The sequence below is a fragment of the Myodes glareolus genome, chromosome 26 (genome assembly GCF_982192425.1).
Source record: "Myodes glareolus chromosome 26, mMyoGla1.1, whole genome shotgun sequence".
NCBI classification, from domain to species: Eukaryota; Metazoa; Chordata; class Mammalia; order Rodentia; family Cricetidae; genus Myodes; species Myodes glareolus.
The window spans coordinates 38,755,354-38,778,780 of NC_142051.1; the positions used below are offsets into that span (position 1 = coordinate 38,755,354).

The 23,427-nt window shown below is 45.8% G+C and overlaps 1 protein-coding gene across 16 annotated transcripts in view; it reads right to left on the bottom strand.

Annotated features, from left to right (window-relative positions):
• The window catches only part of Anks1b (ankyrin repeat and sterile alpha motif domain containing 1B), a 953,532-nt gene that overhangs the window by 178,933 nt on the left and 751,172 nt on the right, over positions 1–23,427 (bottom strand). The gene's annotated exons all lie outside the window — the stretch shown is intronic.

The window sequence follows — 23,427 nt, forward strand, 5'->3', positions numbered from 1 at the left end:
CTTGTATTGCTGTTTTGGTGCCGATGTCTTGTTACAATTATGCTTTTGTCCTTGGAGGGGAAAGAAAGACCCAAACTCCTCTTGCTATGCTGTCAAATATTTTCTAGATGCTTTTGTGTGTGGTGCGAAATACCACCCCCCCCCCCATCAGTCCTCCTGTTTCATCTCCCTGTTTTCTACAGCTTCTAAGCCCCTGGAAGGGATGGATTAGTTATGCTCTCTCAAAGCATTCGGTCGGTGGACACTTGGGAAGGGACACACCTGTGCATTTGATCTGAGTAAATCTACACTGTGTTCATCGGTGGGGGCGCCAAAGAGCTCAGTCGCTTTCAACAGCTTGACAGATTCCATCAACCTCAGCCCTCCACACTCTCATTGGCTACAGCCCCTTCTGTCTCTCTCTGTGTTCTCGCTACAAAATCCCTCTTCAGCACCCTCAAGCTCCAGCAGGGGACAATCACAGACTAGCACCATATGCTCCTCCTGGTTTTGACTGCCGTTTTCTTTGCCCTACCCTTACTCTTTTTTTTTTTTTTTGTAATTTTATTAAATTATAAAAAGTTTCCATTTACGCCCCTCCTCCCAACACCCTCCCACTCCCCCCTCCCTCTCCTCCTCCCTCTTTGTTCCCTAGGGAAGTCAGGGTCTCCTGCCCTGTGGGAAGTCCAAGTTCCTCCCCCCTCACTCCAGGTCCAGGAAGGTGAGCATCCAAACAGACTGGATCCCAAAAATCCAGTATATGCAGAGGAAACCAGTCCCAGTGTCATTGTCAATGGCTTCTCGGAAAGACTGCAGGCCAGCCACATTCAGAAAATCCGGCCACATTCAGAGAATCTGGTTGGATCACATGCTCCGCACTACCTAGTCAACCCGCGCCCCACACAGAGAATTCTCTCTGAGGAGCGAGCTCTCCTTATCGACAGTCACTTGAATAGGAGGGGAAATTGTTTGGTATGCGATACAGGCGTCCATCTTCTCTGAAAGCTCACAATCGAGTGGGATCATTTAATTCCGAATGTTCAACAAGTCCATGATACCTTTAGTTTTTGTCTTCCCGAAACAAATTTTAAATTCGTGAGAGGGATCAAGTTTGAAGAGTGGCGAATGGCAAAACCGAAAGGCTGTCGGAATCACTGTCCTGGAAAAGACTGTATATTTGTCCCTGTTCTGTGCCTGCTAAATCTGACAAACGGCTGGGAGACACGATCACATCTGTCTTCAGCTTTCTGACAATACCACAGAACATAGCAAATGGAAATTATCTTACAGATTTTGTTTAGGTATTTTTCAAACTATCTTTTTCTTTTGAACTGAATATTTATTCCTCTGTGATGTTGATATGTATTCTTAGAAGCCGGAAAGGTTTGCATGGTTTAAGAAATCTGAACATTTTGCTCTCTCTCCTGGAAGGCTTCACAGAATCTTCAGTAACGCCAACGTGGTTAACAGGCTGTTGTAGACTGCGTTTAATTTTTTAAATTTCAATGTTTAATTTAATTTAAATTTTATAATCATGATGGTTTTATTTAGCACCATTCTCTTCAGAATTAGTTTTATTTTAAAAATTCTTTGTGCACCTACCTGATATATTCTAAAATTTCAGGTCATTGTGGTGCTAGCCTAGAGCACAAGATCTACCCACTTAGCAGGGTTTTTCACATGTAACATCGTCCTCATGACCAACAGGTGTAATGAGCAGCTGACCTCGAAACCCTGTTCATCTTGCAGAATGACAACTTGGCCCTGATGACCACCAGCTGCCCATTTGCCTCCTGGCAGTCCTGGCAAACCACTTTCCCTCACGTTGGTTCTGCGCATTGGCCTGGTAGAGAACTTCATGCAGACCCGGAATCTCGCACGCTTGTCTTTCTGCGGTTGCCTTACTGCCTTCCATGAAGCGCCCTCACGACTCCTCTGCTGTCTCAGATGGCAGAATCCCCTTTGAAAAGTCTGACTACTGTCCCGTTCACACGGCGTGTGTGCACACACCACGCTTTATCTGTTCATCTGTTACGAACGGATATGAAGACCATTTACATGTGATGGCTACTGAGAATGGGACTGCTATTAGAATAGACCATCTCTCTCTCTCTTAGATTTTGATTTCAACTATTTTTTTTTTTTTTGCATAAGTGCCTGGAGTTGGACTGGCTTATCCTATTGTATTTCCATGTTTAAATTTTGGGAGAGCCTCCCACTGTCCCAACAGAGGCTGTAGCATATAGCATATTGCATTCCCACCAAAAGTGGGCATGGCCCAAATTTTTCCACATCCCTGATAATACTAGCCGCTTTTTTTTTTTTTATCCTTTTGGAAGTAGCCATCCTAGCAGGTGTGAGGTGGCATCTCATGTGATTTTGATTCGCATTTCCCTGATGACTGGCGACATCGAACATTTTTTTTTCATGCACCTGCGGTCAATTGCATATCTTTTTCTGGAGAAATATCCAGCCAGATCTTTAGCCCATTTCGAAAACACAGGCAATTTGAAAACATTGAGTCGTAGGAGCTGTACCTGTTTTCTAGAACAACCCCTCCTCTGACGTGTGGTCTCCCAGCATGCCCCTCGCTCAGCTGGCTGCCTTTTCCTCTGCCGTTTGCTTCCCTCCCTGCGAATAAGCTCTTTGTCTGATGTCACGGTCATGGGTCTTTGTATGGTCACCTGGCCTTTTGCTGTCTCTTCCGTGAAATGACCACCGACATGAACCTCAGGACTTCCAAGATGTATCTTTAAGACGCTAAGCATAACATAACTGTTTTGATGTGACTTTTTTGTGTGTGTCTCGGTGACAAAAGTCAACTTCATTCTTTTGTAGGTGGATGTGCATTTAGGCCAGTGCCGTTTGCTAAAGAGGTTAATCCTCTTTGTATTGTGTGTTCCTGACCTACTTGGTAAAAGTCAGTTGACTATATATGTACAGATTTATTTATGGGCTTTTTATTCCATTCTCTTGTATATGTCTGTCTTTATTCTATTATCATACTGTTTTGTTTGCTGAAGCTTTGGGAGACACTTTGACACCAGGGAGCAGAAAGGCTTTCAGCTTTGTTCTTGTTTTTCAATATAGATTTTGGTTATGGGGATTAGTATTATTTTATCATGTAAGAATAATACCCCTGGAATCTTTACAGGTGTTAGACTGATGCTATAGATTGCTTTGGTGAATACCTGTATCTCAGGAAAGTAGTGCTTTATGAAAGAATTTGTGAAATATAAATTTGTGAAATTCATGTTGTGACCCTACTATAACACTTAAGAGAGAAAACTCAGCAAGTAGGACTTACTTCTATTTGTTGGTCCTCTACGAATTTCCTTCGCTTAGACAATTAGCAAAAATACTCTTTTTGTTGTTGTTGTTGTTGTTGTTTTGAGACAGGGTTTCTCTGTGTAAAAGATCTAGCTGTCCTGGAACTAGCTCTTATAGACCAGGCTGACCTTGAACTCACAGAGATCCACCTACCTCTGCCTCCTGAGTGCTGGCATTAAAGGCGTGCGCCACCACTGCCTGGCTGCAAAAATATTATTCTTGCTGCAAATGGCATTGTAAAAGTCAAATAAAATGTTGTATACATATTGACAGAATCAAATGCACTCAGTGGGCCACAATAAATGGTACCCACTATTGTTTACAGAAAAAAGGTAATTTAGCCAACCTTTCCCAATATCAAGCTAGCATGCTTTATTTTACACTCACGATGGATTTTCTAAAATGTCTTCTCCCTGGTCTAGGAAAGAGGAAGCTATAGGTAATATTCAGTCCAATTTCAGTGGTTGGCAGAGTTTTTGTATTCTAGTTTATTGAGGTAGGGAACGGGAGAAGAACTGTGCTCAGGAGTTCTTACAGTATTCATCGGTCTGCGAGCAGAAATTACTCAGCTCCGTTTCACTGATGAGTGAGCTTAAGCGAATTCCCCAAGTTCACGCAAGGCTTATTAAGTGGCAGAACAGGGGTTCAAGCTCAGGTCCCCCAACTTTAACACTGGTGTTCAGCCTCTACTATCCCATGCTGCCGTCTTTCACATGTAGTATGTAGTTCCTTCTTATGTGTACCTAAGAGTTCTCGATTGAGACTACTTCATTTCTTGTCCATTTTTAATAAACATTTCACCTACTGGATCTCAAGACAGTAACCTTGGTTCAGTCTTAACCTCAGTGGTCTTTTGCTGGAATCTCTTATGTTCAGATATGAGGTAAGGTCATATAGTTGAAAGCAGAGCTGTATTTGGCTTCACAGCAGGTTGCGTAACTCAGGGAAGGCCGCGTGGGTGACATACTGGCTTGAGCTCTACCCAGAAGCCCCTGTAGGCTCTACACTTTCACTAGCTGCATGACAAGTCGCTCTGTATTTAAGGTTTTGGTTTTCTGTTATGGATGGTCCCTGGCTTACAACACTTTGACTTAACGATTCTGACTTTTAAATTTATGGTAGTGTGGAAGTGACCCGTGTCCAGTAGAAACCGCAATTCCAATTTCGGTCTTTTCCCTAGCGGGCAATATGCAACACAATACTATCTCAAGGTGCTGGGCGGTGGGAAAGAGTGGCAGTCCCCACTCAGGCTTATGATTCCTAGGGGAGACAACAATGGCCTACAGTGTACTGGGTTGCTAAGGTATGATCTTCCGTTGGTAGGTATATTAAATGTATGTTTGACTTAGGAGATTTTCAGCCTGTAATGGGCTTGATGGGATGTAATGTTGTAACAAGTTGAGGCACATTTGTATTTGCCTAGGCCTTCTTTTGCTTCATGGATTCTGTGAAAGATAGATTGAATCTTTTATTGGCTCTTTAGGTCTGCAGAAGTAGCATTGAAGTAGAATGCACACACTCTAGGGATAAGCAAGATGACCCACGGAGGTGAAGAATACTGAATTTCCATTTATAGCCTATGTGTGTGTATGTGTATATATGTATGTGTGTATGTATGTGTGTGTGTACATGTGTTCATGTGAGAGCATGTATATGTGGAGGCCAAAGGTCAACCTTGGTGTTATTCTCAGACACTGTTTATTTTGTGTTTAAAGATAGACTTTTTGTTTGTTTTATTTTGCTTTGTTTTTCAAGACAGTGTTTCTCTGTATAATCTTGGCTACCCTGGAACTCGCTCTATAGACCAGGCTGGTCTCGAACTCAGAGATCCATCTGCTTCTGCCTCCCAAGTGCTGGGATTAGAGGTGTGCATCACCACTGCCAGGCAAGGTAGGCTTTCTTTTTGTATGGGGTCATCAACTGGGCCAGGCTAGTCCCAGAAATCCTCCCGTCTCCAGCTCCTCGGAGATGGGATCACAAGTATGTGCCACCATGCCTAGCTTTTTAGTGTAGATACTGGGGATCGAACTCAGGACTTAATGCCTGCATGGTATGCACTTTGCACACTGACCCATCTCCCAGGACCCTATTTGTAGCAACCTTTGTGGTACATTTGGCTTCATTTACTAGTCTGTACATCTCTGAAGGGCAATTGCTTTTGCTGCCTAATTTTTTTGTTGTTTTACCACCTTCTATGGCTCCTGGTATGTGCTGCATAAATACTGATTAATTATGCAAACAGGAAACCAGTTGTGAGAGCACCATACAGTAGAATCGCTATTACTAACATAACAGTTGTGAGAGTACCATACAGTAGAATCGCTATTACTAACATAACAGTTGTGAGAGTACCATACAGTAGAATCGCTATTACTAACATAACAATTGTGAGAGTACCATATATTAGAATCGCTATTACTAACATAACAGTTGTGAGAGCACCATACAGTAGAATCGCTATTACTAACATAACAGTTGTGAGAGTACCATACAGTAGAATCGCTATTACTAACATATGTTGGATTCCACTGGGTGTCAGTGGAATCTTTAAAAATCTTAATCAAGTGACAAAGAAAAAAATCACTGACACTGACAGGAGCTGGTTCTCGACTGGCAGCCTGTCTCACCTGGGGACTTGCAAATGAAGCAAGGTCAGGCTCCACTCGTGAGAATTTTGACTCCTTTCGAATGCGATGACGTCCAGGCATCTGTGGATTTTAAAGCCAGAGGATTTTTTTTTTTTTAATGTGCAGCTAAAGCTGAGAACCACAGCTGGAAATGCCATGGACAGAAAAAGAAAGGTGCTGGGAAAAACCCGAGAATGCAAGTGAGGTTGGAAAAGAGTCTTCAGTACCCTGCTCCTTAGGGCTGATGTCTTGGGAGAACACACCCCTACATCCCTCAGAGAGAGAGAGAGAGAGAGGGAGAAAGAGAGCGAGAGAGAGACAGACAGACAGAGAGAGAGAGAGAGACAGACAGACAGACAGAGAGACAGAGAGAGAAAGACAGAGACAGACAGACAGACAGAGACAGACAGACAGACAGAGACAGACAGACAGAGAGAGAGACAGAGAAAGACAGAATGACAGAGAGAGAGAGACAGAGAAAGGCAGAGACAGATAGACAGACAGGGAGAGACAGAGAGAGAAAGACAGAGACAGACAGACAGACACACATACACACAGAGACAGAGAGACAGATAGAGATTATTTATTGAGGCCAAACAGGTCACTTAAGTGAAAATGTGAACATCTAAGGCTCCCTAGCAGGGGTTCACTAAGAACAGATCACGCCACAGAAACCTGACAGGTCCTTGGAAGGAAAGCTGAAGACGCCCACAAAGACAGAGCCAGAGATGAACTTGTAAGGAACTTGACGGCCGGGAAAGGGACAACACCTTACCCACGTGCCATGAAATGGAAAAGGCCTTGGTGGGAAGATCGTAGAGCTGAGTTGCAGGACGTCAGGTCTGGGCTTTAAGGCAGGGACTTGTGGGAAGTGTTCTGGGGCCTGTGAAAGACGATGCTACATCTGGAGAGAGGCACAGAGTCAGGGCAAGGGGGGCTTTCTCTAATCCTCACTGGCAAGGAGGGTGTCTCGGTTAGATTCTGTGGCCCACAGAAAGGCAAAACCTCATCGGAGTGGACCCTGATTTGTGCAGCTGACCCCCACCCCCTTTTCACCTTGGGGCTGTCACAGTCAAGAGACCACAGACGAGATTCCAGCTGCGTCTCTGGGTGAGCCCCGTGAGTAAGCATCGGCTGATATTAGCCTGCAGGAGACAGAATTTGCAGTGTCTACAAGAATGTCTTTGAGAAACCTTGTTAGGATTAGGCGTGTGTTGTCAGCATGAAAATTTCTAGAGAATCACAATGGAAAGCCACTAAATAAGACAATATCAATTTTCATTCCGAACATCAAGTCCTCCTGAGTAGGAGTTACCTGTTCGCACTGCATACAAATGTGTGCACGGCTCTTCTGGGCTTGCAAACAGCTTAGCCTCCACTCTGGCTGGAGCTTCCTTTGGGTTAGGAAAGAATTTGCTGAGCAGATGGGTTGTGTGCCAAAGGCCACCGCACTTAATCTTTCTGAGAAAGAATTTCAGATCATCCCAGCGCCCCATGCTAGAAATCCCACCAGTCCGCACACGGCAGGCATGCCTGCCTGTTGAAGTCAGGCCATGGTTAGTGAGCAGCTAGCATTGCCTATTGCATTCTCTCAAACGTTTGTTAATTTAATTCACCCTCACTCCCTTTTGTGCAACCCAAGTTTCTGATGTTCAAGGTGCCACGTGTTCATGCTGTGGACATGCTTCTTCGGACACACACAGGGAATCATTTCAAAATCCCCCTCCCCTCACCCGGTGGCGAGGCCCACAGAAGAGGGTCTTGACTAAAGGTCAGAGAGTTCAGATCTATTCTCGCTCCTTCAAGGTTTTACAATAGGATGCTTGACCTAAGGTGTGGCTACGGGGCCTTGTCCTGCCTAGACAAAAGGGTGTCTTGACCTAGGGTGTGGTTACTTGATGTTTTGAGGTGTAAGGAGCAAATGACTTTGTTCTTTGTGTCAGGTAAGGAAGACTTTTGCCTTCCCCCCTTTTATGGATTGGGTGTATAAGAACTTTGAATAATAAACTCTAGGCGGATCACAGTACTCACTGGATGCCCTCCGACTCCGTCTCTTGTCTCTTGTCTATTTCTTTCTCAACCCTCACTCCTTCTTCCAAAAACAGATCGACAAATCTGCTGGATGGGACAACCTGGCCAACTGTACTCTAACCTTTGGATGTAGAGTGTACCCCCAAAGGCCTATGTGCTTTGTTGCTGGCCTGTGGAAGGTGGCGAAATCTTTACGAGGTGGGTCCTAGGGAAGGAAAGTAGGCTTGGGGTATCTTTGAAGCATGTGTTGAATGCCCGCCCTTCCCCCCTTCCCTGTTTTCCTGATGCTGTGAGCGAGATCTTGTTCTACTATGTTGATGAGCTCCTTTGTCACAGGTCCCAAGGTAACAGAGCCGACCCCGGCACAGAAACATTTGAAACCACGAGCCACAAGAAGCGTTTCCTCCTGCGAGGGTTTGTGGTCTTACGCCTTTTGCCATAGTAACAAAAGGCTGATTGACAGAGACATCCTAAGGTGATGCTGCCCATAAGGACTAGACTGTGACCACCAAAAATTAATTCAGTCCCTGATTTGAGATGGAGCTTTGCTGTGTTGCCCAGGCTGGACTCACACTCCTGTACTGAAGCAGTCCTCTCACAATCCAGCCTTGTGAACACCTAAAGCTACAGACACATGCCACCACAACTGTTTCCAGTGAATGCTTCCAGTTGGATCTTAATGCTACCACTGGCTCTGGCATTCTACGCTGATTCCTCAAAAACAGTCACTGCCCTCTGAATTTGGTCTTGGAAACAATGGAGACTTTGAGAGCTGCTCTGTCTGGAAACAGTACACAGGGGTATTCATTGGTATTTATGGTGACCTGCCCTGAGAAGGCCTGCATATATGTCTGATCCCGTTCTTCTGTTGACTGGTCTCTAGAAAGTCTACTGGATGCAAAAGGTTTGATCCCATTCAGGCAGGTGTTCTTCAACCTAACAGGGCCACCCCACATTCCTCCTGTGCCATGGTTCTCTCTGTGGTGGAATAGTGTTGGGTTGTGTGTATCCAGCTGGAGAGGAGTCTGGTCCTGGGGGTATGGTGCATGGGTTGGCTTCTCCTGTGGGCAGGGGATGAGGAAGGAGAGGAACCCCCTTTCTTCTGCCTCTCACCTGGGAATTTAGCACATTCTAGTTCCAAGTTCACCGTGCCCAGCTGAGAAATGTTACTTCTGGTTTAATAAATAGGTTTTAAATGAGTGAATCAGTTGGTTATTCAAAGATGCATGAGCAAGAATGATCTTTGGAAACAATCTAACATTTATCAAGAGGGAACCAAATCACAGAAATCTACTTGTGGAACACATCACTTAAAAAAACATGTCTTAAATACTTAAGAACATATACAAACGTTCAGAGCGTATGGCTAAGTGAAAAGAGTAAAATACAAAAATTTAATCGATGTAGGACACCTTAATGGGCATAAAACAAAACCAGTCAATTTTTACTATCGTAGCAGAATGCAGAAATTCACTGTAGACTCTGGCCTGATGATTGCTGAGCCATTGCACATACAGCAAATACAAGGAGTTCGGGTTTAGGTACCCATGAGTCTTTTGCCACAATATTTCTGCCAATCAATAGATAACCTTCCCTTTTCCTCCTGATGTTGCTGGGGGTTAAACCTAGGTCCTCACACCAGCTAGGTAAGTGCTATACCATTGAGCCACATCTCCAACACTACTCATAATCTTGTTTTATGTGCATTTCTGTTTAAACACCTTATTTAGTATATATCTTTGTGATCCATTAGCATTGAGTCTGAGCAACAGCTGCATAATTCCTGCTGAAATTAACAGACATATTTCTCTTGAAGATACACTGCAGCCTTTGTACGCTTGGGGACACTAGAAAACATGTGAGCACTGTACTTGAGTGCCAGTTTAATCAGTGAAATCACGCACAAACAGCACAAAGATGTGAACCGAACGGCACTAAGTCGACCACAAGAAAGACTCTTCCGGCGTAAGAGCAGAAACAAGGGAGTGCTGCCCACTTCGCCTCTGCTGGGAAGGTGAGCATTGGCCACGCATGCTCCCTGCGGCACTGTGCACGTGCACGCCCACTAATGACAAACAACACAAGAGTATTGATTTTGAAGTTGCTATTAAATTTTAGTGAGTAGCTCCCCGGGCACCCTCCGATAAGACGGCAATGCTCACCTGTCGGGAAAGGGCTCGGAGATGAACTCACCATTGCAGGTGAGCTACTACGTATACAGTGGAAGCCTATTGACTGTGACTGGTCAGCACATTACCTCAGATTGGATAGTGAGCGTTCTCATCACCACATACAAGGCACAGCAAAGAAGGTATGGAGACTATAAACTCATCCGCAGGCCAGCGACTGGCTACTCAGGCTGCTTCAGAATTCGGGGTTCTGACCTCTGGGGGTACTCAGGAGCGTGGTGCGCCAGCCAGGTGGGCTGGCCGATAGGGCACTGCCTGCATTTTCTTTTACAAACGGGTGGAACTGTGAGCGTGGAATCTCCAAATGATGAGTAATGACAACCCATGCTCAAAGGAATGGCAAGTGAAGGCCATGCTGTTCTCAGAGTAGAGGCACTGTGGTCACATGCACATCGCTATGTTTTGTGTCATCTTCCAAATTCCTGAAGTTAATTTGGCTTGTTGGCTAGCTGTGTGACACACTACGTATGAAAATAAAAATGTCTAGGGGGCTGGAGAGATGGCTCAGAGGTTAAGAGCACTGGCTGCTCTTCCAGAGGCCCTGAGTTCAATTCTCAGCAACCACATAGTAGCTCACAACCATCTGTAATGAGATCTGGTGCCCTCTTCTGGCATGTGGGCACACATGGAGGCAGAATGTTGTATACACAATAAATAAATAAATAAATTTGGAAAAAAAATAAAAATGTCTAAACGACAGGTATGGTGGTTCCAACATACTGAGTTATAACTTTGGGAAGTAGTCTTAATTCCTTCTTATATTTTTGAATGGCTGATGGGCTGTGTAGTCAGGAGCAGGGTGAGTCTGAGGATGGACTCTATTGGACCAGAAGGAGGAAACGGAAGCCTGAGTATGACTGAGCCCTGCAAACACACGTCACCTATCAATTGGCTTTGGCTATCCACCAGCCCTCCCACTCCACACGTCTCCATGGCCCTCCACACCTAACATAGCACTCTCGGCATTATGTTGTAAGTTCCAGCAAGTATCGACACCCCCAACTCAATTTTAAACCCTGTGGAGTCAAAGGACCAAATGTTACTTGTTTACTCTTGAGCTATATTGCATATGGTGTCGCTTGGTCCACAGTGACAGTCAAGTAAGTATTTGTTCAATACATAATGGCATGGTCATGCACCAAGCGTCCCGACAGAGAATGAGATCTGTTAGAAATGCCATCTTTAAACGTGAAGCCAAACCTCATATAACACCAAACCTCATGCAAAAATGCGCAAGAGTTCAAATAAGAAAATTTCATAGTATTAATAGCAGGACAAGATTTTTTAAAAAACAAAAATTATTTACAACCAGGGGAAGAGCGATAACAGAAATATGGCTACATCTGAAAAGCAAACACAGCTCTTACAATTGCACAGGCTGTTGGATGACCCTCTGGCTTGTGACCACTGGCTAGTACACAGCAATTTCAAGAAGTGACCTTACACAGAAAGCTCAGTTTCTGAAATACGCTACTATAAGGTGGGTTGGATTCAGCCTTGAATTTCCTTCCTTACGCATCTGAGGCTGTTCCACTTGCATGGCGTGATTCTATAAAACGATAACTGTTTTAATTGTCTGCAGCAATTGCAACAAACTGCCACGGCTTAACGGCTCAAAACCGTCCAGTTTTAATCTTGCAGTTCTGTCTATCAGAAACCTGACCCAGACCTCACTGGGCAACGATCAAGGTGTAAGCGGGGCACACGCTATTCCAGAAGTTCTAATTTGAGAAGCCATACCCCTGCACTCTTTAGTGGCTGCCTGCCTTCCATGGATGAGGACCTTCGTCTTTTCTCTTCAAAACTTGAGTTATTTTCATACCATCCCTTTGGTTCTGCGTTGTATGTGTGTGCTGGTGTGTGTGTGTGTACAGGTATGTGACATAGCATGAATGTGGGGGTCAGAGGTCATCTTATAGGTCTTGGAGAATCCATGTCAGGTCACCCGGGTTGGCAACACCACCTTTCATTGCTAACTCATCTGCCTGGCCCCTACCTCTTCTCTCATTTTTAAAGAAATTTTGTGGCTATACTGGACTCCCCCCCCCCCCCCCGGCGTAAATCAGAACTTAAGAGAAAAAACCCCTTATTTTAAGGGTCGTCTTAAAAGTTTTAAAAGTTGGTCTTCATTTCCCTCTGCAGCCTGAGTTTTCCCTTGCTATCTCACGCAACACACTCACAAATTGCTTGGACTAGGATGCAGACATCCTCGGAGCCACTGCTCCGCACACCACACTGAAACTATGGCCACATTGTGTTTATGTACAACCTTAGAAATACAGCAAGTCACTTAGGAAGTTGTCACCAGGGTTTGGGAGGTGTCTTCAGGAGGTGTTTACCTTTAAGGTACAAGGAACTGAAGTGAATCCCCAGAACCCACATTTTATAAAAGCTGGGGTGTTTGGGCGCCTGTCTCTAATCTCAGTGTGTGGGAGACGGAGAGAGAGAGAAGCCTGGGGCTCCCTGGCCAGTCCAACAAGTCTGCTTGTGGGTTACAGGCCACCGAGAGGCCCTGCTTTGTTTCGCTTTTCTTTAACTGGTGGACTGCACCTGAGGAGGAACAACATTCGAGGTTGTCCTTTATCCTCCACATACATATACATACATGCACATATACACACAGGCACATTTACTCAGTCATAAACACACTTATGCATGCACATGCAAGTGCACACACATGATACTATAAGCGAGGCTCTTACTTTGCTATATGGGTTTAAGAACAACACGCCCAAGCATTACTTGTGTGGGAAAATACCTGGTCACAACTTAATTCCTTGACGTCTCCCCCTCAGCGTGAGCAGAGAGGAGCATGCTATCAATCTGTCTGCTGCTGGCCTGAGCGTATGTGCACAAAATGGCCTGAAAATCTCTTCCTCTTCTTCATCCCTCCCTCAGGAATTTCCCTTATCTCTCTAATTTGACTAGGCAAGGCTTTCCTAGCCTCTGTTGCTTTTTCGACAGCGGAGGCAGACTCAAGGCAGTCTCGGGTGGAGGGTTTATTGACTGGAAATCTGCAGGGGTGATAAGCCTCTCCGTGCGTCCTTTATGCAAAGGCAAAACACAGCGGAATGAGGACAATCAGGTTCTTTGATGCCCACGTCCCCATCTACCCCACACCGCACATTTAACAAACAGAACATGCAAGGGTTCCATAGTCCAGCCCTCCCACTCCCACCCTGCTCCATCTATGAACTGCAAGAATATGCGACATTTGTTATATATGCTTTTGAGTGGAACCGGAATCAATAACGAATTTGTTCTGCAGGCACTCTTATAAATAAGAATATATCTGCTCTGTGAATATGGATCAGTGGGGATGGTGTGAGGCTACCACGCTGGAGCCGGCCGATTGCGAAATCCACATCAAGGCTTCCACTGCTCCTCGGCAAGGCCAATAAATCACGGAGCTCAAGTGCTTCTAAATTCAGGCCTCCGCCACCAGCAAAATCATTATGATGCTTTCAACCCTCTGGCTTCAGTGCCTGAACAATCCCCCCACCGCCGCCCCATTCCTTTTGGCCAGCCTGTCTCACCTGGTTAATGCTGAAGAGGGGACATTGGGGTTTGTCTCTATTATCTCCCTCCCCAACTGTGTGACAGTCTTCCAGGTGAGGTGACTCTGATGAATGTAGCTAAAGTCAACCTCGTCTTTTCTATCCTTCTTCCCTGAGACAGAAAGGACGGTGCACCATTTCCTGGCCAACAAAGACTGGCTCAATTTGGACCCAATAAGGCAGCAGAGGTTTGATGGCGCTTCTAGGCTGTGTCTTCAATCAAGTAAGAGACTCAGAGATCCTTCTTCAATCTTCCTAGTTGCTCTTACAGTTTTCTTTTTTCTCTCTTTCAGACATCTGGTAATTCCCGATGAAGCCACGGGCCTAGAATTGTGGGGTGCAGAACTCACTCCCCAACATCCTACCTTTGGAATTCCATTCCTTTCGCTTTAGCTTGTTGGAGTGGGATCCTTTTGCAATCTTCCCAACACATAGCTAGAGATGTTTGCTAAGTACCAAGTACTGCTGCTGTAGGTGCTAAGTACCAAGTACTGCTGGAGGCATTTGCGGCATCGCATGGGGCAAAGAGCTCCCTCTCGCTATAGTAGAGTGGTGTGTGTCTCTGCGTGGAGACACGCCCTTGGGTAGATCAATCATCTGACCAAGAGACCACCTCTTAGGAAGGGAGATCCATTTTAATAGGACAGTCAGGTTTCACCGGGATGAAAATGTGTAATTTGCATAATTGGGGACGAGCTTGGCTGGTGGGTTAACTGCGCAGGCAAATTGTCCGTCTGGAGCTTGACTGGGAGATTCAGAGAAGAAAGGAGGCCAGCGAGACAGGAGTTAAGATGGACGCAGGGAGCCCTGGGCAGGTTCTGGAACATTGGACAGCATTGGGGCCACAACTAAATACAGTGGGGAACTACTGAAGGCCCGGAGAAGAGCTGGGAGAACCACCAATCAGGAGACAGCATAGGCATCCGATAACCGCCAATCAGGAGGCAGCATAGGCAGCAGCTGCTGGGTGGGCGAAGGAAAGCACAGGAAGTCGATTTGGCAGCTCAAGGCTAACCCCCATTGGAGCGGCGGTTGTTGTGGTGGTGGTGGGGGGGGGGTAGTGGAGCCCTGAGAAGCAGTTTGGAGTCACTGTCGGCAGAACCAGCAACATAGCTTGGTGGAGATTACATGGGATGGAAGTGACAGAAAACCCCAGTCAAAGATAACCCCGGCCGACTCATTCACAAACGGACCTGACTCACCTCTAACCTTTTTATAACTAATGGACGTTACAAGCCATGCACACGTTTACTTGCAAACCAGAAATTCAACATGGGGGATTTCATGTTTTCACCAGCTGTATCCCTCCACTTAGAAGAGTTTCCTTGGCTGTTGTTATGGAATGAAATCATCTTCCATGGCCGTTGGGCATCAGCCCAGCAAGGACAAAAATGACATCTGTCTGTCATATCCTCTACAAATATAACCCCTCCATTTCTCCTTGTGTGATGTGGCCTCCTGCTGTCAGCAGCATCTTCTGTGGCTCGGTTTCTCTTTCTGGTGGATGGACCCAACATCTGTACACAGGATATTTCGACTCTAATTTTGCTGATGTATCGCCCTAATTGTCTGGTGTTTTCTGCCCATCACTTGCCAACCGGTGGGGGATATTCTCTGGTTCTTCATCTGGAACAGAATTATAGTCTCTATCTTTAGAAATGATGTATGGTGGGGGTTGTTCATGCTTATAAGTATGAAGCAGAAGCACAATTATTAAAAACCTTGGGAAGTGACATCTTCTTGTACATCGTAGATCTCACCCTTTTCAACTCTTGCTGGTGGTGCTTTTGTTGCTGTAATTCCCACCTCCCTTTGGTTGTGACTTGACATTATCGGGCTTCTTCAACTCTCTCTACCTGGTTGTACCACTTAGGCCTTGTTCGGTTTATCTTTAAATACTTCCCCTCTTCTGAATCCCCCTGTGCTGTGAAGGGTTTCTGTACCCCGGTATTAAGCCTCTCTGTTGACGCAGCCAATCAAACCCCCAAAAATTAAGAATTAATAAGGCCATGTTTAATCCGAGCAAAGCATTCCTGGGTGGAAGAAGAGAAATCTACGAGAGAGAACCACGAACCACGAGAGGAAGGCCGTGGGTCAGACCTTAAATACCTTCCAGGGGTGGAGCCGCTGTTTGGCAGACTTTCTTTAGACTGGAATGGGGCAGCTGCTGCTTGGCGTGTTGAGGGTGGGGCCTGGAATGGCTGAGGTAGAGATTCCAAATAGACTAGTGTGTGTGTGTGTGTGTGTGTGTGTGTGTGTGTGTGTGTTTGTGTGTGTGTGTGTATGTGTGTGTGTGTGTGCGTTTCTTACAGCCTAAGAAATCCCTACAGCAACACTTGTTGCATTGCAATAACGTTGGAGGGCCAGTTGGTTTATGTCTAGCCTGAAGCCAGTGGAGGTGAAAGCTGGAGGGAGCTTTGGAGGTCATTCTGCTTTAAGGACGAAGAAGCCGATGTGCTGGGTGGTTAACAGAATTGCTCTTGACCATCTGGATTCTGATCGTGAAACTGTGCTCTGGAGCACTGGGAATGGGCATGCATTCAGGGATGAATTCTTTAAGGACTGCGTAGTACCTTGCTGTTTAAACCAATTAACCAGTGGTAAGGCTGAGCACCGGAGTGGACCAGTGAACGCTTGTTCTGAGCTAAGAGCTTTACATCATAGACTACCCGATATACACAACCCTTTAAGACAGCATTGTGTCTATTACACACACCTGGGCGGGGGCGAAGCTAGGAAATGGAAGACCGTCACTTGGTTACTTCCTTGGAATTGAAGCATCGTTCTCTGGAGGAAGAAGGGAGGCTCACTAGGCTCAGAGAGTGAAGGAAGAATACCCGGGAGCTCGGAAAGCCACGAGAGTCACGTGATGCAAAGGAAGAAGACACCCTTCCTGGTGGAGCTGCCTGCAAGTTGCGCCTGCAAGGAGCTGTATGGGCGCAGTTTCTGTGTGTGGTGAGGCTGCTGCTACCTGTGCTGGAGCAGGCTTTTTATTCACACAGGTGTCTCCGAGTCACTCATTTTCCTGTATGTAAGCCTCACTCACTCTGCATACAAGTAAATCCAATCTCCTCTGGTGTGGGAGAATTGTCTGTATTCTGTCAATCATATTTTAATAAAATGCTGATTGGCCAGGCAGACAGTATAGGCGGGAAAGCCAGATAGGAAGTAGGGGTGGAGCAAAGAGACTGGGAGTATTCTGGGACACAGGAAGCTCCCTCCGTCACTCCTGCGCAGACCACCGAAGAGGCAGCATGTAACTTGCCCAGCTGAGAAAGGTACGGAGTCATGTGGCTAATGTAGATAAGGATAATGAGGTAACATAAGTTATAAGAGTTAACAAGAAGCCTGACCTAATGGGCCAATCAGTTTATAACCTTATGGAGTCTTGTGTGTGATTTTCCTTGGGAGTTGCCAGCTGTGGGGTACTGGGCGGGAACAGATACCCCAACAAGCTGGCCTTCATGTTACACTCCTCACTGGTTTGCCAAGTCAGGCATGCACGGAATTGTCTCTTTGATCAATTGTAGATGCCCAATGCGGGGATGTAAATAAATGCTTGCTTGTATCTTCCCAGGAAAAGTCACACCTCAAGGGGAGAGAAGGATAGCTCAGGGTGGAGTCGCTGGCTGACATATCTGAGGTCTAGAGTTCCAGTCCTGGAAACGAAGAGAAGAAGCTACACTCACGTTTCCCTCCATGAGTGCATAAACATGGGTTGAGCAAGGAGGACACCAACAGGCACGCCAAGGTGGACAGAAAAAGCCCACGGGGACCCAACCCTACACAAAGGTCTAGAGGCAACTACAGAACAATGCTGAAAGCAGGAGACATGGTCTTCCCCGGGGAGAACAACCTAATGGTTGTTTGCTCTCAAATTTCCAATGATCAACCTCAAACGTACAAATAACAGCATTCAAATTGGGCAGGTTATATGTAGCAGGTTATACATACACATATATACACGGGATAACAACTAATGAAAAAGGTGGGCATGAATTTGAGAGCAAGGAGGGGTACATGGGGGGGTTGGAGAGAGGAAAGGGAAGGGAGAAATTTAGTTATAATCTCAAAAAAGAGCAAGAGAGCGAGCGAGAGAGCGAGAACAAGAGATCAAAAATGAGAGAGAAAGATAGGGGAAGAAAGAGGAGAGAGAGGAAAGAGAGGAGAGAGGGAGGAAGGGAGAGAGGAAGAGAGAGAGAGAGAGAGAGAGAGAGAGAGAGCGCACAAGCAGACAATAGGTTCAGTTTTCTATCAGGGCGCTTTTACAAGATTGGTCTAAAGATCCCAAACTGTTAGCTGCAGAGTGCTACGGCCTTATATCACAGGGTGATATCTCAGACCTGTGACCTGAGCCCTTGCTCGGCGCTGCCCTGTGACCAACCAGGACTGCCCTCATTCACCCAGCTCACTTTCCAAGGTCTTCTATGGTGAAAAGCTTGCCTAGCTGGAGATTCCGTGCACGGTAGTTGGCGCTAACTCCCCCAAGTTGCACACCGACCTCTTTGGACTATTCATTCCCATGCCATGATTTACATGCTTAGAAAATACGCATAGAGACTCACTGTAACTGAGCAGTCCCCTCTCCCAAATGGAAAGCCCACACAATCCTTCCACCACAGGTGGGCTTCTAGCTGCCACCCAGCCTGCTGCCCTGTTGTGTCCTTGCAATGCAGCCAAAACATTCATCATGCTATTTGGTTCTAAAGGGTGAATTCATTCACTGCCTGCCAATCTCTTCCTGGCTACCTGTAGAGAGCTGACCATAGAAACAAGTGTTTGTTCAATGGTCAATATTCAAAATGTCAGTTTTGATGCTTTATGGGTTTGTTGGATCAGGCCTTGTTGTACCTAGCACTGATATAAGGACGAGGTGTGAAGGGCAAAGGAATGAAGAAAGGAGAGATTTATTCTAGAGATCATTGGAAAAGATCTTACTTGTAGGTCAAGACTGTATGGAGGTAAACAAGAGTTTGGCTTTGCCATACATTAGCTTCCAGAAATAAGGATGCTGCCTTCAGGGGCCTGAAACGGAAGACCACCTTCTGGTGGTCAATCTCTCGAGAGGTTGGCTGAAGAATCAAGTCGCATGGAAGTCAAGGTTCAGCCAAGAAATCCATTGATTTCTGAAGAGCAGGGCTTCCTGTGTACACTCTCTTCAAATCATGAGAATGCACTGGGTAGCAACCAGAACGCCCCAGTCTCAAGAGGAAGCCTTTGAGGGAGCAGGCTTAATACTAGGTCCTAGAAATGAGCCCTAAAGATGATGAGCTATAACAAGATAGCAGGAAGGGTTTGGACTGGCAAAGGCTGAAGGAAGGAATGGGTATCTTCCAAGGGGTGTGGTGGCCATGGTAGGTGAAGGACAGAGTGAGCAGAGTGATGTAGATGCTTTCACCCCTGAAGGTCAGGTTCAAGTGCTTTCTCCTATGTGTTCTGTACCTACAGCGACTCCTGGGAGCATCTTGGCTACCTGCCAAGGAGGGCAACAGCCCTGGCTTGAAAGAAAATAGCTGAGTGGCTTCAAGTCATGGTCTCTCATTAGAATAACTCTGGTTAAGTAAAAATCCAGACTTCTGAACTCCGCTTTCCAAACCCTGATTCACCAGAGGGAACCTCCCAGGTAACACCTTCAAGATGCCTCAAGAGGAATCACATGGGGTAGGCGATTCCGACATTTATAATTATGGGCATCTGTGTGCTACTTCTGAGATATTTCTGGAAACCCCCCCCCCCATTCAGAGATCTTGAGTAGCTGGGGCTTACTGCATAGGGCCTAGTGTGAGGAGACTTTTGACATTATCACAAGACAGTGTCATCAACAAACGTGTTCGGTCCCGTTTACAGGGGTCTTCTCAGGAATGCGGCCCGTGGACCTGAGTTAGACATGCCTGCTTAGGTGAGGGTCTGAAAAACCTCTAAAATATTGCCTGTGAAATTTCCCAGGAGACTTTGCTCTGTGGACAGGATCAAAGGCACCTGTGGTCCTCAGAGGGTCGAGGCGGCCACTTCAACTGTCCACCTAAGCTCTGGCTGGTCCTCTTTCCTACTGGAGACTTTCCTTTTCTGGGAACTTAACATTTAACTGCGAGACATGGGTTGAAACTCAGGAAAGAGGCGATCTCTTCCATGCTTGAGTCAAAATTAATGTCTTCAGAGGGCTATGCCTGCGATATTTTATTTCCACAGAATGCTGCTCTCTCCTTATAAGGAGCGACTGGAAATCGATGAGCTTCACCAAAGTGCTGCTTCCTCTGTCTTCGCCCAGGCACCCCCTTCTTGGCCAGCTGATCTTAATTCTGTGAGCCGGCTTCTCTGAGTTTCTCCTGCCCTACTCCCGCTCGGTGTCCCCAGCATAAGACCTGGCTCCTTAATGTGGCATCTGTGCCCTTTCTGATCTGACTGCCTCCTGCTGTGCCCCTAATTGTCCTGTGTCCCTCACTGTTGCTCAGGTCCTGCCCATGTCCTCTTCCCCCCGGGCCTGCACGGCATGTCCTCCCTCTCCTCCCCATCTGTCATGGTTTACCCTTGTTCAAGGCCTTCCTCTTGCCCATCCCTCAGCCACTAATTCCCCCTCTCAGAGCATCAGTTGCATTGGGTTCACATGGTCTTATCACCTTCATTACGTATTGATTTGCTTTATTAGCCGCAAATCTCATCTCTCTTCTTCCTTACTAGATTCTAAATATGTTCCTGCCAAGGTCCCCGAGGCAACTCTGCATCTGGTATATTGTTTGTCACAGTACAAAGCTGAGAGAAACTTTTATAAGATCTGAAGAATACATTTTTTTAAAAAAAACCTGGTTATTTTAATTCAGAAAAACACTCGTGTTTGTCTTGTTCCCCGGTTAAGTTGGCTAAGCTTAACCACTGTGTTCTTCGTGGTTCAGAGAACCGTGCTGAGGGCCTGTGGAATCGGTACTTTTCAAATTATTTATGCTCTTTCCTTTTGCATCTTATCCTCAGGAAGCCTGTCGCATTGGAGGAATTCCCCCTCTTTTGTCTGGTGAGGTAAGAGGGTAGGCAGCACCTGGGAAGTGACTGAGCCGGGGCTGGGGGTCTAGCCTTCCGAGGACATCTTCCCAAAGTGCAGCGTACTGAAAAGGAAGTGCAAATGTGGTTGCACATTGCCAAAGCCAGCCAAGATGACCACAGGTTCAAAAGTCTGACTTTTGCAGGCAGGATGCGTTTCAAAGGCAAGTTGCATTTTTCTCCCTCTACCAGCCTAGGTTTGGTACCCCAGGATCATTTCTTCCCTTCTTTCTCTTCCCTAAATGAACTGTAGAGATTAAACCTCAGCCTTGACTGGAGGCATCTTCCTCCCGGCAGCCAGGGTTTATTTATTACTGCATCCCACCTAACAGGTAGACTGAGACAATGCTCACGCCAGAGATGCACCCCCGTGTATTCTTCCTATTGCTACCACATCTCAGTTTTAAAGACCAAAAATGAGAGAAAGATGATAAGAAATGCAAAGATCCCAGGTGTCCACAGAGATAGTCATGGCATAAAGCCTGGAATGGAAAGAACATTTTCAATTATAAATATCTCAACCTTTGTTTTCTTGACACAGGGTCTCACTCTGTAGCCTGGGCTGCTTTGTCACTTGCTGCAAAACCCAGGTTGACCTTGGATTCATAGCCAGCTGTTTGCCTCTGCTTCCAAAGTGCCAGGATTAAAGGTGTGGGCCCCCAGGCCAGGCTGAGGATTTAAACATATTTTCATTGCAGAGTCTTTACTATCGACACACTCATCCCACAAAACGAGTGTGCAGGGAAAGACTAGAGGACAAAGCAGTGTTTGTTTATCTACCTTGATGGTGCATGTCATCTTACAGCTTCACGCTGTGTCTGGAAAACACTGGCTTTGCCAGGCTCAGCAAAAGGTGACTTGTGCCAGTGTAGACCGATACAGTGCCACTTAACTCTTTTATTAACCTAGGTTCAAAAAAGTGCAAAGAATGCAGTAGAGTGTGTTAAAGAACTCCAGCATGCACTTACCACTTAACTTCTTTTTCCCTGTTTGTGTGTGTGTGTGTGTGTGTACAGGTATATGTGTTGTGAGTGTGTGTGCACACACGTGAGTGTGCATGTGCGTGTGAAGGACAGAGGACCTTCAGGCACCATACGCCTTATTTTAGATGGAACTTAGCGCAAACTTTGTTACGAAATCGTATCTGCTGATCTAGCCTCAGGGATCCACCTGTCCCTGCCTCCCTACTATTGGAAATGTGATTGCCCACATGCCTAACCTATTAGACATAGGTTCTGGGAATGAAATTCAGGTCCTTATGCTTGCAAGGCGAGCAACGCCCTCCTCCCCAGAATGTGGCGTATTTCTATCACTATGTCCCTGCAAAGAGGGCAGAGACACGCACTGTATAAATTTTATGCATAATTGATAACACTCCACACATACAATTTTCCTCCATCCTTTTAACTGTCTCTCCCTGTGTGCATGGAATAATTGGGATAAAATATGAGATATTATTCTATCCACAGACTAGAATATTCTAGTGCTATTAGACATGCTAGCAATACATCACTTCTTAAAATAAAAATTCTTCTCTTGGGCTGGGGATGTAGTTCAGCTGGTGGAAGGCTTGCCTGACATTCAGAAAGCCCTAGGTTCCATCTCCAGCACCACATAAATATGGGTGTAGCCATGAGCATCTGTAATCCTAGCACTTGGTAGATGAGGGAGATGAAGGCAGAGTGGGGATCAGAAGTCTGGATTCCATAGGACCCTATCTCAAAAAAATATTCCCCCTTTCTACAGGTCTTGTATTCTTTTTAAAGATTTATTTATTTATTTATTATGTATACAACATCCTGCTTCCAACTATGCCGGCACATCAGAAGAGGGTGTCAGATCTCGTTACAGATGGCTGTGAGCCACCATGTGGTTGCTGGGAATTGAACTCAGGACCTCTGGAAGAGCAGCCAGTGCTCTTAACCACTGAGCCATCTCTCCAGCCCCACAGGTCTTGTATTTTAGTGGAGGAAAAAGAAACAGAGAAACAATTATCACACAAAAGAACAAGTGATCTATATAGTTTGATTGTGGTATCTATTGAAGGGAAAAAAATCAAAGAAATGGATTGTGAACTAAGTAAGGAGTTTAAAATGCGCCTCTCCCGTCCCCCCCCCCCCCCCAGTTTGAGAGGGTAAAATTTAAGGAAGAATCTGATGAGGTGAAGAATGGAGGTGAAGAATGGAGATATTAGATGAGGTCAGATGTCATGTCATAATAATGCGTTTCTGCTTGCTATATTGAGGAAAGACGAGTGTGTGTGAGTGTGTGTATGTGTGTGTATATAAGTGTGCGTTTGTGAGTGTATATGTGTGTAAGTGTGTGTTTGTATGTATGTGTGAGTGTATGTATGTCTATATGTGTGTATATGTAAGTGAGTGTGTTTATGTGTGTGTATAAGTGTGTGTTTGTGTGTATATGTGTGTGAGTGTATGTATGTCTGTGTATGTAAATAAGTGTGTGTTTGTGTGTATATGTGCGTCTGTGTGTATGTGTGTTTGTGTGTGTATGTGTATATGTGTGTGAGTGTGTGTATGTATGTGTGTGTGTGGTGAAGATGGGTGCGGAAAAACTGGTTAGAAACAACTGGTACAAACCGAGTGAGAGGTCATGGTGGCTTGGGCTAAGGAGGTGGCGGTGGAAGAGGTGAGAGGCAGCAGAGTCTGGCTGTCTCTTGAGAGC